We start from the raw sequence: 13,894 nt of genomic DNA, 5'->3' as shown, positions 1-13,894 counted from the left end.
GCAATGATGCACTGCAACTACAAACTCCTAAGGCAATTGTTTGCATGAGTGATATGATAGCTACATTTTCAGTAGACAGTGTATCCAAACACAAAGCCCCTTTCACAACACATATTGGGCATGAACCATCAAGTTGTCACAGTAATAAGTCAACATTTGAGTACTGGTCAATACCCGCGATAATCTTTAGCAAATTCAGCGACCTTTAGCCAATGTACTACTCACTACAGTGTTAGTACACTCAGTGTAGGCTAACCTTAAAAAAGCAGGGTCCGTCAAAGATCAATATGGCACTACAATTGAAGAGAAAGTTCATTATCATTAAGACATTATCTTAGACTATGACACACGACGTACCCGTTTCCAGAGACAAATGCAGTCCTGACAAATGCACGTGTTGAGCAACAAAACTTGAAACACGTTCCACACACCAGCAGCGGCAAAACAGTTATGGATGACACCAGGGTGTGTCGAATTTTTTTTTTATATCGGTCCTTTCCAACAAAAACTTGCCTCTCACGTCTCTAATTTAGGGGCTGGGTAGCCATCATGACTATAACATGTGCCTCAGTTTGTGGAGAGTTCAAAGGGCGTTTTAATTTATTTAAGTTAGCTGATTAATTTATTAATTGCATAAACACACTCATGGTATATAACAAAATACTCATATGTTTGTTGTATTTATAATATGTAAAAAATTAAAAAGGTGTCATATCATGTATTTTGATTATCCACCCTGTTATCATCAAATTATCCTCAAATTAAATGTGCAAAATGTGCAAATTTCTTAATAGGAAAAAAAACTCCAATACAGTTGATATTAATATTGTACTTAACAGAAAGAAAAAATAAAACATTTAATAAAATGATTCCACGCAGACCAAAAAGAGAGTTGTAACCAGGGTTGCCAGGTCTGCTGTTTTTGTGACCAATCAAAACAGACAACAAGGCCTGAAAACTTGCCCAACATTTTTTTCGCAGCAAGAGAGGAGTTGACTCATTTATCCAATAGGTGTCTTCATAATGACAATGTAAAAACAACTGGTAAAATTGCTTTACCTTTTTCTCCGCATTTCTCTCTTTGTTATTGGTTCATCATATCAAATGATTTAATCTGAACTATAGAAAGGATTGATTGTGAATGATGAAGACGTTTTTTTATCTTCCAGAAATCAAATCAAAATCTATGTTCTTGACACAAACCTACTACCATACCACGTTCAAATGCACGTAAATATTTTTGCCTTGCCCATTCATCCTCTGAATGACACAATCCATGTTTAAATTGTGCAATGGTTTAAAAATCATTATTTAACTTGTCTCCACCCCTTTACCTACACTGATTGAAGTGGATTTTACAAGTGACATCAATAAGGGATCATAGCTTTCAACTGGATTCACCTGGTCAGACTATGTCATGGATGTTTTGCGCACTCAATGTAAATGTATATGATGGTGTGTGTATAGACATTATGGATAGTATACCAATAGAAAAGGTGTGTACAGCAGAATTAAATATAGAATTAGCATAGACTAGAATACAATATATACCTATGAAGTGGGTAAAACATTATGTAAACATGATTAAAGTGACCTGTCTTCAATGACTATGTACAGTGCATTCGGAAAGAATTCAGACCCCTTGACTTTTTCCCCATTTTGTTACATTTCAGCCTTATTCTAAAATTGATTGAATAATTTTTTCCCCCATCACAATGCCCCATTATGACAAAGCAAAAAAGGGTTTTATACATTTTTGCAAATGTATAAAAGATAAAAGACTGATATCACATTTACATAATTATTCAGAAGCAATACTCAGTACTTTGTTGAAGCACCTTTGGCAGTGATTACAGCTTAGAGTCTTCTTTGGTATGACGCTACAAGCTTGGCACACCTGCATTTGGGGAGTTTGTCCCAATCTTCTCTGCAGATCCTCTCAAGCTCTGTCAGGTTGGATGGGGAGCGTCACTTCACAGCTATTGTCAGCTCTATTCAGAATTGTTCAAACCGAGCTCTGGCTGGGGCACTCAAGGAACTTCAGAGACTTGTCCCGAAGCCACTCCTGCGTTGTCTTGGCTGTGTGCTTAGGGTCGTTGGAGAAAGACAGCAAGATTATATTATATCCTGTTGGAAGGTGAACCTTCACACCAGTCTGAAGATCTGAGTGCTATGGAGCAGGTTTTCATCAAGGATCACTGTACTTTACTCCGTTCATCTTTCCCTTGATCCTGATCAGTCTCCCAGTCCCTGCCGCTGAAAAACATCCCCACAGCATGATGCTGCCACCACCATGCTACACTGTAGTTATGGTGCCAGGTTTCTTCCAGACGTGACACTTGGCATTCAGGCCAAAGAGCTCAATCTTGGTTTCATCAGACCAAAGAATCTTGTTTCTCATGGTCTGAGAGTCTTTAGGTGCCTTTTGGCTAACTACAAGCAGGATTTCATGTGCCTTTTTCTGAGGAGTGGCTTCCTCCTGCCCACTCTACCATAAAGGCCTGATAGGTGGAGTGCTGCTGAGATGGTTGTCCTTCTGGAAGTTTGTCCCATCTCCACAGAGGAACACTAGAGCTCTGTCAGAGTAACTATCGGGTTCTTGGTCACCTCCCTGATCAAGGCCCTTCTCTGACCAAGGCCCTTCTTGCTCAGTTTGTCCAGGCGGCGAGCTCTAGGAAGAGTTTTGGTGGTTCCAAACTACTTCCATTTAAGAATGAAAGAGGCCACTGTGTAATTGGGGACCTTCAATGCTGCAGAAATGTTATGGTACTTTTTCCCAGATCTGTGCCTTGACACAATCCTGTCTCTGAGCTCTACGGACAATTCCTTCGACCTCATGGCTTGGTTTTTGCTCTGACGTGCATTGTCAGCAGTGGGACCTTTTAATAAAGATAGGTGTGTACCTTTCCAAATCATGTCCAATCAATTGAATTTACCACAGGTGGAATCCAATCAAGTCATAGAAACATCTCCAGGATGATCAATGGAAACAGGATGTATCTGAGCTCAATATCGAGTCTCATAGTAAAGGGTCTGAATACTTATGTAAATAAGGTTTCTATTTGTTACTTTTAATACATTTGCAAAAATTGCTCTTGCTTTGTCATTATGGGGTTTTATGTTTAGATCAATGAGGATTTTTTTAAATTCAATACATTTTAGAATAAGGCTGTAATGTAACAGAACGTGGAAAATGTCAAGGGGTCTGAATACTTTCCGAATGCACTGCATCTGCATGTGTAGCATGTGACAACAGCAGGATCATATCAAGGATAGCATCCCAAATGAATACATAAATACCACTTGAAGCTTGATGGTGAGTTGATCATTTGAGTCAGCTGTGTAGTGCTGAGGCAAAAATAAAAATGTGCACCCCTTTGAGACATCAGGACTGAGAACCACTGCTCTTCATTGGGACCACTTCATTTGCAGACAGGCTTTCACAGCTCTCTGTATCTGAGGACATAAAACATCACATGAAACAGGCTTCATTGCACTCATTAGACAGCACTGAATATTATGTTGCTATCATCTCTGCCCTCAGTTTCTCTTTCTATGGACTAGAACTACACAAACGTACCTGCCCTATCCAGAATAGCCTACTCTCTCCCTTCTTAGAGAGCTGGAGCTGCTATCCTTTCACCCTCTTCCATGGCTGTTATCTAGCTACCTACAAATGCATTTGGAGTTGTGTTTTTAATGGCTGTTAGCTAGCTACCTACAAATGCATTTGGCATTGTGTTTTTAATTTACAATGATAAATACATCAAGATAGCTAGCAAAGAGATATTTAATTAACTTAGCGATCAATTCAGTATGTAACGTTGGCTATCTAGCTATGTTAGCAGCTCATTTGAGTTAGCCTGCACTGTAGCTAGCTAGCTAATGATACATTGATTTTTTTTACATTTTCAAAATGTATTTACTTAATTGAATAGGTTCCCTCGGCCATGTGGATGATTGGAGAAAGGGCAACAAAGTTTGTTTGTCACCAAAGTGGTTTAGAGCATATTACTATTTACCTGTGAATAAATTCATTAAACAGAGAATGGATTAAACTATTTACCCATTTAATAACCAGACCTTCATACAAACTTGCTATGCTGTATTCTTGACGCACTACCGAACGTGCTGCTATATGCTGCCAGCACACCCACAAGCTAGCCACTTTGGGCTGCCAGAGCGGCACAAGGCAATTAACGGCGTACTGAACACGAGCCTGAAGTAGTGTTCAATTATGAGTGTGCTATCTTATGAGTGTGAATATACATTAAAGTTAGCATGTTTCTGCCTCGAGGTGCTTTACATGCCAGGCTTACGCCCTGTGTTTTTATACATATTCTGGTCCTGGGGCTGTTTCATTGTGTGTACTCTCTAGGCCATAGTCCTAGAGGGTGGGTGGATTGGGGGATACTGGTGACTCTTATTGTAATTTATTGGTCTTGTAATAAACACTGGCACTTTTGTTAACTCTAAGTTATTTGTGTTTAATTTGTACAGTTCACATGTACTTCAGAGGGGCATGTAGCCTAAATACACGCACACACAGGCAAAGAGTTTCAGCTTGCAGGCAGACACTGGAATACATTTCAGAGTGACAGTGAGGGCTTTACATAGGTGATTTGTTGCATGTTTTTGTGAGACTAGAAAAAAATGCCTGGAATGTAAAATAACGTTATTAACCGGTTCCCATGCTATTAAAATAATGGTTCTATTCCGGAATAGTATGGATCACTTTAGTTCCTGTTTCTGTTCTGTTCCCTGAACTGGTTCTAACCCCTGGTTTAAATTGCACTTCGGGATGGTGCTGAAAAAAGTTAGTCTTGAGCATTGCAGACTCAACTCAACTCTCTCATGTGTAAATGTGGGCTATTCTTTGGGTGCTGAAATCAGTCGTTTTTGATAACTTATGTGATGTCGGAGCTCCAGTTTCCCACACTAGTTGCCGCTCAACTCCATCGTACATTGTACATTGTGGAGTTGAGTTTAATCACCCATCTCAAGCCCTGTTCATAGCAAGCTAGCTAGCTAACATTGACCAGAAAGTTGAAGTCGGGAGAGGGAGTGGCACGTAGTGGCACAGAGGTGAAAACAGAGAGGAACCGATTTGCTCCATTAGTCAATTTATAATAGTAGTGATTGATTTAATAGTAGAATACAACTCCCTTAATGTACTGGACTCATGATGGATCTCCTCTTTCCTTTCCATCTTGCTCCAGAGGAATGGATGACCGATTTTTATACTCCAGTTGAAAATATGATTATTTTAGCGCAAAATGACTTGCATTAACACCATTTCACAATGTTTTCTGAAAGAACCATATGTCTTAACCATTTACTATCGATCACTTATATAGTTCAGAATAAATAATTTGGTGTGATGAACCAATAACAAAGGGAGTAATGCAGAGACCAAGGTGAAGCCAATTCAGCAATTGTATTTAGATTGTCATTATGGAGACACTTATTGGATAAACGTGGCAACTCCTCTTTCTGCGAAAATAAATGTCATCCTAGTTTTCAGGCCTTGTGAGCGGGTTTTGAGTGGTCATTGGGTTAGAATGTTTCGGTATAACCTGGCAACCCTGTCAATGGCGCTGCCGGTCCTCTATCTCTGAGTCAACATGTTACGGAAAGTAAGACAAATATGCGCGGCACTTCAACAACGGACCCTCGTGAATGCGCTGTTTACTGTCATCCAGGCAGCTGAACTACCATGCTAGTTTTGTTGCTTGTAATCAGCCCCAAGTATGTCGTGCATGAGCAACTGAAATAACTTGTCAAACCAGCTAACTGAGTATTATTAGCTAGTTGTTAGCTAGCTATATTGATTAGTAACGTTAAGCAAAACAACAAATGAGTAACCACACATTGCGCTCAAACGGGTAATGTTGTTAGCTAGCTAGCTGTTGTAAAATTTTGTTAACTAGCTAGTTAACACACTAGTCTTATAAAGTGGAAAGGGTCCTCTTTGCTCTTAGCGAACTGTACTAATATGTCTGCTCTGTGAGCTATAACGTTAGTGCAGAGGAGGCTGATGGGAGGAGATAGGAGGACAGGCTAAAAAATGCTAAGTGCCATGACATCTAAAGTTAACAGGCTGGTTTGACATTGTTGGTGAGAGCTGACTAGTGTCTAACTAACACAGAAGAAGCTGGTAGGAGGACATACTCGTTGTTATGACTGGAATTAAATACATGGAATGGAGTCAAACATGTAGTTTCCACGTTTGATACATTCCATTCCAGCCATTTCAATAAGCCCGTCCTCATATAGCTCTTCCACCAGCCTTAACAGTACAATTTGTGCAACCAATGACAGTAGTGAGGGGTGTGTCATAGTTATTAGAGTGATAATGAAAAAAATTAAACATCTCAGTGATAAAGAGGATAATTTTAATAGGTTCTTTTATATCATGGTATGAGTTATGACATAGGCTAAACATTCTTTATTCATCAAGTTTCTCCTTGACAGATCAAGCATATGATGGCCTTCATTGAACAGGAAGCCAATGAGAAAGCAGAAAAAAATGATGCAATGGTAATACACTGCCTCCCCATCTTGCTGGCAAGTTTGGTAAAGGTACTGTACAGAGTATTACAAATAAATAAAGAGTTGCACACCAAGTACAAGCTCTCAATAATTTGTACCTTCTTCAGGGTAATGCCATGACTGCTTGAACCAGGTTATGTAGACAAACAGCGACAATAATGAGGGATGTTTCTTAGTTATTAGATTGGTGATAAAGACAAATTAAACTGTTAAAAAGGCAGTTTACAGCATGTTGAATATATTAGGCTATTGTTATCATATTGCAACAATTAAATATTGTACATAGTATTAGCATCACCATACATTATTTCATTGCATATTCATATTTCATTGTTTTTATGCAATCTTTGTTACATGGTAATATGTTGGTTCAACTGCACAATAAGCATCATCAACAAAGGGAACATCTTGTCTGCACGCTGATAAACTGTGGAAGAAATATGTTCATTTAGCAGACTTGTTCATAAAAACAGCCTGATGTCAGTCAATGTTCAGATCACCAGGGGTCAGTGTTTTTAGATAGGTGATCAATTACTGGGAGCTTGTATGTGGGCTATTTATTTTATTTTATTGCTTAGTTATCTGCCATTAGTCCGCACCTCTACCAACTTGTTTGGGTGTGCGCTTGCTCATGCTTTTTTTATTAGGCTGTACAGATGTATGTCTGCTCCTACAGACAGAAGTGGAGTTTAACATTGAAGAGGGCTGTCTGGACCTCAAGATCATGGCGTATTATGAGAAAAAATACAATTCAGATCGACCAGCAGAAGAACATGTGAGTTTATTTCCCCATTCGTCCAGCAGTTGGAGTGAATTCTAAAAAGCTGAATGAGAAATAGATCCGTGCTATCGGGCTCCTTGGGGCGCCCTTACCCCGTTGAAATGTTAAAAGGTCAAGGTAAAGCATGAAATACATAGAGAATCTCCCTACCATCTCTACTTATCACAGTGGGAAACCGTTCATTATCATGCTCGAACCTATGGCTACGAACCTATGGTTTCTACTTAGAATCGCAAAGGGATTTCGGCAGGCAAGAAAATGGGCTTGCCGAAACCCCGACCTTCAGATTTAATTAATTGTGTCACTAGAGTCAAATACTTTCTATAGAACAAACTTCACTTCAAGATAGGCAACTGAAATTAATGTATGTATTAAACATCGAGGAGGGAGTAAAATGTAGGCAAGCAATAAACATTTCATAACAACTAGTCGAATAAGACATGGGAGAGATTACTTTTTGACAAAGAGATGTATTTATAGACTAATACGCTTGAAAATAGTGCCTCTTTTTTTACCTTTATTTAACCAGGCAAGTCAGCTAATTAAGAAAATAAATCTTATTTTCAATGAGGAACAGTGGGTTAACTGCCTGTTTAGGGGCAGAACGACAGATTTTGTACCTTGTCTGCTCGGGGGTTTGAACTTGCAACCTTCAGGTTACTAGTCCAACGCTCTACCCACTAGACTACCCCTCCCGTGATTAAACCGCAAATAATAAAATGAAACGCAGCCAAACGTGATAATTGACAGCTGCCTTGAAGGACACCAATTTTTAAAAAACGTTCCGCTAAGAAGAGCAGAAATTTCATCGAGCAAGCAAGTTGCAGCAATGAAGAATTGAGTGTGTTCACGCGAAGGAGTTTTTTTTCCCGCACTGTTCAAAGGTGCAAAATACTGTTGGGCAGGCAAACGTCTGACAATCATACGGGTGTGTTTGAGCTTTAAGGGTGACTGTAAGAACGTCCCAATGATCCCTGATATCACTCACCATGGGAAATACTCTTCTTTGTGATCCCATATCAAAAGGGATAGTGCGACATTTTGGCAATTGCTACCTTCTACTTACCCAGAGTCAGATGAACCCATTGATAACATGAAAAACGGTTCGTTACTAGAATTTTTTACTTTAGGTACTTCTGTCAAATGTCTCACAGCGTCAACGGATTGAGAGAGGATCAAGTCTGGCTATCACTGCAGCCGATGTCCCCTTATAGCGCGAGCGCACCTTGCCTGCGCCATTTATTCGAGGTTGTCCAAATGACCCACTGCATTCATTGGGAGTCTGGGCTGCATCTTCACCGTTTATGCTGCACCGAAGTTAACACACTTCAATAATGCAACAAGGCATGTAGAATTGTTTAAACTGTTACCGTTCATAAAACAATGTCTATTACAGGCTAGAACACTTTACTCTGCAGAAAGATACCGGTAGCCAGTGGTGTAAAGTACTTAAGTAAAAAATACCTTAAAGTTCTAGTAGTTTTTTTAGGTATCTGTACTTTATTTTAATAGTTTTATTTCAGTACATTCCTAAAGAAAATCTTGTACTTTTTACTCCATACATTTTCCCTGACCAGCAAAAGTACTCATTACATTTTGAATGCTTAGCAGGACATCCCAACTGTCTCTGGGCTGGTGGACTCACTAAACACAAATGCATCTTTTGTAAATAATGTCTGATTGTTGGAGTGTGCCCATGGCTATCCGTAAATTCTAAAAACAAGGAAATGGTGCCATCTGCTTTGCTTAATATAAGGATTTTAAATTATTTATACTTTTACTTTTGATACTTTTTGATACCAAATACTTTTAGACTTACTAAGTAGTGTTTTACTGGCTGACTGTCACTTTTACTTGAGTAACTTTCTATTAAGGTATCTATACGTTTACTCAAGTATGACAATTGAGTACTTTTCCCACCACTGCCAGAAGCCTACAAAGCTGAAAGTTAACTTTCTTTGCTAGCTTACAGCTGAAGCTAACATCAATTCACTACCCTAGTACTTTGTTTGTGATAATATAACAAACCATGATGCAAAATATTTCTGATTTCAAAGCTGATTGTTACCAGAAACGTTATTCATTCACTTTGTCTTCCCCGCCTCACACCTCCAGTCAATATCATATTTGCATGAGCCTCGAACTGACTGTGTGTGAATGACATCATGGGTCTTAGAGACCTGAATATTTTTTTTATTGTTGTTGAATAGTATAATAAAATAAGTCCCAAATAATAAATGGAAGGGAAAGATTGTTTAAAAAAAATCTGTAGCCTAATGAAATCAGCCAAAACAAGCTTAATAACTGCACGCTCACACTCCTATTGACTATGCTTTCACCTGTAGCCTTGGCCTATTCACAATACATCTTGATTTACCCGGTTTATAAATAGTTTTACCATTCAAATAAATTATTACCGTTATGTACAGTAGGGCAAAAAGGTATTTAGTCAGCCAACAATTGTACAAGTTCTCCCACTTAAAAAGATGAGAGAGGACTGTAATTTTCATAATAGGTACACTTCAACTATGACAGACAAAATGAGAAAAAAAATCCAGAAAATCACATTGTAGGATTTTTAATGAATTTATTTGCAAATAATGGTGGAAAAATAAGTATTTGGTCACCTACAAACAAGCAAGATTTCTGGCTATCACAGACCTGTAACTTCTTCTTTAAGAGGCTCCTCTGTCCTCCACGTTACCTGTATTAATGGCACCTGTTTGAACTTGTTTTCAGTATAAAAGACACCTGTCCACAACCTCAAACAGTCACACTCCAAACTCCACTATGGCCAAGACCAAAGAGCTGTCAAAGGACACCAGAAACAAAATTGTAGACCTGCACCAGGCTGGGAAGACTGAATCTGCAATAGGTAAGTAGCTTGGTTTGAAGAAATCAACTGTGGGAGCAATTATTAGATAATGGAAGACATACAAGACCACTGATAATCTCCCTCGATTTGGGGCTCTACGCAAGATCTCACCCCGTGGGGTCAAAATGATCACAAGAACGGTGAGCAAAAATCCCAGAACCACACGGGGGGACCTAGTGAATGACCTGCAGAGAGCTGGGACCAAAGTAACAAAGCCAACCATCAGTACCACACTACGCCGCCAGGGACTCAAATCCTGCAGTGCCAGACATGTCCCCCTGCTTAAGCCAGTACATGTCCAGGCCCGTCGGAAGTTTGCTAGAGAGCATTTGGATGATCCAGAAGAAGATTGGGAGAATGTCATATGGTCAGATGAAACCAAAATATAACTTTTTGGTAAAAACTCAACTCGTCGTGTTTGTAGGACAAAGAATGCTGAGTTGCATCCAAAGAACACCATACCTACTGTGAAGCATGGGGTGGAAACATCATGCTTCGGAGCTGTTTTTCTGCAAAGGGACCAGGACGACTGATCCGTGTAAAGGAAAGAATTAATGGGGCCATGTATCGTGAGATTTTGAGTGAAACGTGGCTGGGTCTTTCAGCATGACAATGATCCCAAACACACCGCCCGGGCAACGAAGGAGTGGCTTCGTAAGAAGCATTTCAAGGTCCTGGAGTGGCCTAGCCAGTCTTCAGATCTCAACCCAATAGAAAATCTTTGGAAGGAGTTGAATGTCCGTGTTGCCCAGCAACACCCCCAAAACATCACTACTCTAGAGGAGATCTGCATGGAGGAATGGGCCAAAATACCAGCAACAGTGTGTGAAAAGCTTGTGAAGACTTACAGAAAACGTTTGACCTCTGTCATTGCCAGCAAAGGGTATATAACAAAGTATTGAGAAACTTTTGTTATTGACCAAATACTTATTTTCCACCATAATTTGCAAATAAATTAATTAAAAATCCTACAATGTGATTTTCTGGATTTGTTTTCTCGTTTTGTCTGTCATAGTTGAAGTGTACCTATGATGAAAATTACAGGCCTCTCTCATCTTTTTAAGTGGGAGAACTTGCACAATTGGTGGCTGACTAAATACTTTTTTGCCCTACTGTAGATGAGAACTCTCATGGTAGATAGTGTGGTCTACATCTTATTATGCTATATTCTACCTCAGGCAAGCAATACCTCGAGACTTCTTTAATATTAGACATCGCGCACCAGTAGTTATTGACAAATAGACACATCCCCGCTCCTCGTCTTACTAGACGTAGCTGCTCTGTCCTGCTGAAACACGGAGAAGCCAGCCAGCTCTATATTATCTGTCGTTGTTCAGCCAAGTTTCTGTGAAACATAAGATATTACAGTTTTTAATGTCCCGTTGGTACGATAGTCTTGATCGTAGATCGTCCAGTTGGTTTTCCAATTATCTGTTTCACCTGTTCCTATGATTGTCTCCACCCCCTCCAGGTGTCACTTATTTTCCCCAGTGTATTTGTCCCTGTGTTTCCTGTCTCTCTGTGCCAGTTCGTCTTGTATGTTTAGTCAAGTCAACCAGTGTGTTTTTTTCCCGTACTCCTTTTCTATTCTCTTTTTTCTATTCCTCCCGGTTCTGACCCCTGTCTGACTCTGGACTACTTTCCTGCCTGCCAGATCATCCTGCATGCCCTGACCTTGATTCTGCCTGCCTTTCGGGACCTATTGTACTCTGATCTGGTTTTGACCATTTTGCCTGTCCACGACCATTCTCTTGCCTACCCCTTTGGATTAATTAACATTGTAAGACTCTAACCATCTGCCTCCTGTGTCTGCATCTGGGTCTCGCCTTGTGCCTTGATAGATTGCAAGTTCGCCAATAATATTGAGGGTAGTGGGGGTTTACCTACTCGTCGCAAATTCTTACAAGACACCCCGCTCTCCTGCATGTTTTTCTGTCTTTTCTTCACGCTAATGACGGGGATTTGAGCCTTGTCTTGACAAAGCAGTATATCCACTCACGTCGGACTCATTAAAGAAAAATGATTTGTTTAGTTTGAGGTGAGTAATTGCTGTTCTGATGTCCAGAAGCCCTTTTCGGTCGTAAGAGATGGTAGCAGCAACATTATGTACAAAATTAGTTACAAACAATGGGAAAAAACAAATGAAATAGCACAGTTGGTTAGGAGCCGGTAAAATGGCATCCCACCCCTCCAGCGCCGTTATTATGTTATTGGATTGAGTATTTGTGCCATTCAGAGGGTGAATGGGCAAGGCAAAAGATTTAAGTGCCTTTGAACGGGGTATGTTGGTAGGTGCCAGGCGAACCGGTTTAAGTTCATGAAGAACTGCAACAATGCTGGGTTTTTAACTCATCAAGAATGGTCCACCACCCAAAAGACATCCAGCCAACTTGATAGAACTATGGGAAGCATTGGAGTTATATTGTTAGGGATACTTTGTTGAGAGTGACCTCTATTTTTTTGGCTTCTGTTCACTTTTTCATGATTGATTGCGGCTTGTATTAACTCTGGAGGCATTAAGATGTACAACGATAATGGGAAGATCAAGGTAGCCAACACCCTGGAGAGCAGGCCTGACCTCTTGCCTCAGCAGGTACTTTATTTACCTATCATGCAGATTAGGGGTTAGAAATCTCAGTACAAATACCCCAAGCACTAACCCGAGTATGTCTTGGGTACAACTCCAACTGGATGGGGTCGATTTGAAATTAAGTAATCCAGCTCATCTTAACTACCTGAATATGCCTTTGTGAGCTCTGTTGATGACTATCGTGAGCAGTACCGGGAGAGATGAGGTATTCACTGGGTCCTCTCTGTTTCCTCTCTGACAGATGATGCCTGAGGTTAGAGTGGCTCTTTTCCGTGCCAACCTGAACCATACATTTTTAGGATTAACAGATGATGCTGATGGAGACAAAGGTTAAGGTATCATTGGATGTGCTACTGTGGACAAGCCTCTTATTTGGACTGGATATGTGGAAAGTTGAGCAGAGCCTAAGAACACCCGGTCTCTGTGACACCCAGAATGTTTGTTTTCTGAGGGAATGGTTAAACATGGAAAAGAACACCATGGTCATCTCCATCTTCCCAACTTCAAGCACTTATCTCTAGGATATTCCAAAGTAAGAAACTTGTTTATGGGACACGATGTGAGGGGCTGACGTGGTTACAGGTGATCTGCAGTAGTGAGGCCGGTTGGACATACTGCCAAATTCTCTAAAACTACGTTGGATGCAGCTTATGGTAGAAAAATGAACAAATTCTCTGGCAACAGCTCTGGTGGATATTCCTCCAGTCAGCATGCTAATTGCACGTTCCCGAAAAACTTGAAACATCTGTGGCATTTACTGTCCCCAGCACAAGGTGCACCTGTGTAATCAGCTTCTTGACATTCCTCAGGTGGAAGGATTAGCTTGGCAAACAAAAAATGCTCACTAACAGGGATATAAACAAATTTGTGCACAATTTGAGAGAAATAAAAACTTTGTGCGAATGGAAAATTTGTGGGATTTTTTTATTTCAGCTCATTAAACATGGGACCAAAACTTGAACATGTTGCGTTTATATTTTTGTTTCGTGTCGATTGTCCCTTTACCTTCCCTTGCGGAACAATCAAGGTATTTTTTGTTTTCCGTAAGGTGTCCAAACTCCTAAAAGGGTGGCTGCTGCTGTATTCAGTTTGATGG

At 40.1% G+C, this 13,894-nt stretch overlaps 1 protein-coding gene across 1 annotated transcript in view; it reads right to left on the bottom strand.

The window, feature by feature from the left end:
- LOC135524194 (bcl-2-like protein 13) overlaps positions 1–554 on the bottom strand; it is a 40,515-nt gene extending 39,961 nt beyond the window's left edge. Inside the window, exon 1 of the mRNA XM_064951508.1 lies at positions 358–554. The gene's annotated coding sequence lies outside the window, so the exon portion shown is untranslated. The remainder of the gene's footprint in view (positions 1–357) is intronic.
- Between the last annotated feature and the right edge of the window lie 13,340 nt (positions 555–13,894).

The sequence above is a fragment of the Oncorhynchus masou genome, chromosome 31, assembly GCF_036934945.1.
Source record: "Oncorhynchus masou masou isolate Uvic2021 chromosome 31, UVic_Omas_1.1, whole genome shotgun sequence".
Taxonomy (NCBI): Eukaryota; Metazoa; Chordata; class Actinopteri; order Salmoniformes; family Salmonidae; genus Oncorhynchus; species Oncorhynchus masou.
The sequence above is the reverse complement of the archived record's forward strand: the minus strand, read 5'-3'. Positions and strand labels throughout refer to the sequence as shown.